The following is a 3,852-nucleotide window of genomic DNA, read 5'->3' on the forward strand; positions in this document are numbered from 1 at the left end:
TGCTTAATGGAATTTCACTGGGATTTGGGCTGTTACCATGGCCTGGGACTTGCAGAGCTGCAATCCCTGTGCCATGGGAGCAGATGGGTCCCCTATCAGTTACCTTGGCTTATTTATTACTTACATGCCATAATTACATATTTTGACTGGTTCCAGCTACTCTGGACAACACAGTTGGTCAGGTTTGGATGGTGAATCCATGGGTTCCCCTTCCCTGATAGAAAACTGTAGACCCTTTCTCTGCAATAAGTCAGCAGATACTTCCTGATATGTGGCTACCTACAGTCTCCTTTCAGAAAGTAAAATTTTGGTAGGAACTAATTAGTATGTGAAAGGCCTTCTTCTAGCCTAAAGTTTTGTTTTTCAATATGAAATAATGAATTCCAGCCTTGACATTAAAATTTGGAGTGAGATGAGCCAACATGTGGTTTAGCAAGTTTCCCTAGGTGCAAATCCTGCACTGGGGCTCAGCTCAGCTATGGGTCATCCAAAGGATCTTTCTTGCCACAAGAGCACTGTCTTGATTTCTGTCACATGTGGAGCGAAGGCAACCTAGTCTTGGTTGGGTTTAATCTTAGCTCCCCTATGTTGCTCAGCACTGCTCCACAACTTGCTTTGGAGGAAAAAGCCTGCTAGGCAGATTGGAAGCTCCAGCTAAGGGAAGTGGGAAAGGCAGCAGTTGTTAGATGATGTTGTCAGGAAAACAGTTTTTTAGTGCACAAGGGCTCAGGGATGAGCAAAGTGCCTGAAAGCAAAATCTCTCCCTTGCTTGTCAGTCGGTGCCGCTGCAGGGGGACAGGTCCTCTCCTCAGTCAGAGCAGGGCTACTGTTGAGGCCTTTTGCAACCCAACTGCTCTGGATTGAACCTGCAACCTTGAGCCCAAAAACACAGTGACATGTTTTTCCAGAGGTGGAAACCCTGATTTTTCTAGTGCATATTTTGCTGCTCCCTAATGTGGGGGGCATTACAGAACGCAAAAATAACTGCATGTAAAAAATAGACTGAATCTATTTACTCAAATATTTTCTCAGAATATAAGTCAGTAACTTTCACAACTTTCAGATATACTGCCTTACATTCTGATTTTTTAGTCTCCTGATGTGAGGAATCCTGGAAAAAAATCTTTCTTAAACCCTTCAGTGTTTTACACTTGCATAGGATGAACTGACTTTATGCCCTAGTAGAAAACTCAAGGGAAAAAAAAACCAACAAACCCTTCTGTGCATCCTTAGAGGTTCAAACCAAGGGAATATACATTCCTGTGGCTTCACAGAAGGCACGATACTTCAGTGAGATGCCAATGACATACATCCTACTCCTTCCACTCACACTGACAATGTTAAGTGCCTGGGAAGCTCCTGTTGTGGCTTCCCAGAGAAAGGTGCCTCGGAGACGGGGTGCTGAACCCACCAAAGGCAACAGGAGGTTAACCCAGATCACAGCTATTCCCCTGACCATGCATGACAGGCTGTTGGGTTTTGTTTCAGTGATGAGCTTCAAGTACAGCCAAAAGTGAATAGAGGCACGTTGACCTCATAGACTGAGCGTCCAAGACAATTAAAAGCAGAAAACACTCCCATCTCTGAAGCCCTGGTGAATCAGTGCTACAAGTTCCCGCTGCCCTGGCCACTGAAAAGCCATTAACACCCGCTGCAGAGGAGGTTGGAAGGCAGCCATCCCCATCCTCCATGGATTGCTTATGGGCACTGACTGGAGCCGAACCGACTTCAGCCGGAGATTTACACAAGCCTTATAATCTAATAGTAGAGTTTACTTTACGAGAGTGCCACACCAAAGATAGTCAAATGCAGTTTGAGCTAACCAGTCTACATGCTCCCACTGAAAAGCTCCAGCCATCATGGAACATGTCAGCACTGCGGAGCGCTGGGCGCAGATTTACAGTGTTCAGTTTATTGCTGAAGGGCTATTGTTAAATCCATTGTTAAAGAGCTGGAGCTATTAAAAGTTCCAGTCACACTTATGATTTTTAAACATAGCTAATAAGACCCAATACATTCTGAGAGGTGATAGGTTTCCCTGTGTATCTGAAACTTTCTCATGCTGGACTTTTAACATATGTTAGGATAGATTTTGGAAGTAAATTGGCTGTCATAAGTTGCTCTGCCTCTAATGTGCTTGGATCTATGAAATTCCTTATAGTTTTTCTTTATAGAAAGAGACATAGCAAGGTAATGCATAAAAGTTTTCCCTTGTGCATGCAACACGTGATTGTAAGCCAAGTACTGCATCTCTTAAAAGTCACCTTTCAAATTTCTGTTTCTTCTTTCATAAATTATAAATAAAAATGGATATTTTTGTTGTTAACAGGTAGACTTTTGGTGTTTTCTTGTGTGACTAATGCTTTCCCTCTTTTCTATCAAAGCTTTAAGAACAGGTACTTTTGATTCTTTCTACAGAAGGCTACAGGTACAAATCCTACTTTGGATCATCTGTATTCATGTGTTCAGAAACATATGAAGTTATGTGAATGGGGCAAAGAACCTAGGCAGGTAGACAGAAAAATCTCCTAGCATTTTGTGAACTAGTCTCAGCAGCTTTGTAGTGAGCACAGGCAGGACACTGCTTCTACTGACAAGGTTATGGATCTATTTTTCAAATGCTTCAAGGTTAACCCTTAGTCTCAAATAACACTAACATGCAGACATCCTAGTGCCAACACAGTATATTATGATAGAAATATATATTGCAAATGGTATCTATTGAGATATAATACCCACACAATCAGAATTCCTCTTGTAGAAAAACAGATACTATAAAAATCCAAATATATCCAAGGGGAAAACAACAGAAAACTCATATTAATCAGAAACCAACTTCACTACCAGTAATTTGCAATTTGCACCTTGCAATTCATTGCACCAACTGGGACTCTGGCTCTTTGTACCACAGAGGAGAGTTTCACTATCTCTGAGATCGCCCGATGGGTCGAGTACACAGCCTGAGGAAGTCAGAAAAACAACGTGCGTGATCTGGAACAGAGATTACTGAATGGAGGGGTGTGTGCAGGACTGAGAACCAACATCTCCCTGGAAGCTTAGGGAGGCTTAGTGCACAAGCTTGAAACCCCTGCATTCAAAACACAGAACTGAAACTTTTTTAGCAGGCTGAACACATTTGTCCATCCCTGATCTCACATCTTCCCATACACAAGAAAGAGACAAAGACTGACACCAGGTGGGATGCCCCTTGGCTGAAGTTCTGGCCGTACTTTTTTTCCCAGTGATATCACTTAACCCACAGTGTCTCCAGATTTTGCTTATCAGCAGCTGGGAACATTATGTCTTTACAATCAGAATGTCCAGTTTCTGTAGCAAAGGATGTGAAATACACACACCCACATCACTTTAAGATTCTAAAAGCCCATCAGCTACTGCAAACTTGTGCAAACTGCATCAGAGACTAAAAAGAAAGAAAAAGAGGGAGAGCGAGTTTTGTTTTAAAAAAAACCACAACAACAAACAACCAAAACTTACCAAAAATAACTGAAGTTCTCTAAAGTTGCCCTGAAGTTGAAATAGCCCAGAACACCAGTGCAGAGCCTGCCTTAAAACTCTCTGCCTTTCTCAACTCCCTCTCTCTCTCTCCAGCAATTGGAAGGAGGGCTGTGCAAAAATTCAGCAAACAATTTTCCTTCTATGTCGACCGGGGCGTTCCTCTCCGGGCAGAAAGGGGATGGCTGAGCCTGGGTGAGGCTTGTTGCTATCGCCAAGCCAAAGAGCTGTCGCAGATTACACAGCCCGTGAAATCCAATCCCTTTCTCTGCTACGGCAACAGCTGTAGGGCTTCAGCTGAGGCAGGGGAAGAGGGCTGGTTGCTGCTCAGGCTTTCCA

The 3,852-nt window shown here is 43.1% G+C and overlaps 1 protein-coding gene across 1 annotated transcript in view; it reads right to left on the reverse strand.

Moving 5' to 3' along the window:
• LOC104391415 (protein AHNAK2-like) overlaps positions 1 to 3,630 on the reverse strand; it is a gene marked incomplete at its 3' end in the record, with an annotated part of 32,957 nt that extends 29,327 nt beyond the window's left edge. The window contains exon 1 of the mRNA XM_010000688.1: positions 3,496 to 3,630. The remainder of the gene's footprint in view (positions 1 to 3,495) is intronic.
• Positions 3,631 to 3,852: the final 222 nt, after the last annotated feature.

This window comes from Chaetura pelagica, unplaced genomic scaffold, assembly GCF_000747805.2.
Source record: "Chaetura pelagica isolate M959 unplaced genomic scaffold, ChaPel_1.0 scaffold36, whole genome shotgun sequence".
Classification (NCBI taxonomy): Eukaryota; Metazoa; Chordata; class Aves; order Apodiformes; family Apodidae; genus Chaetura; species Chaetura pelagica.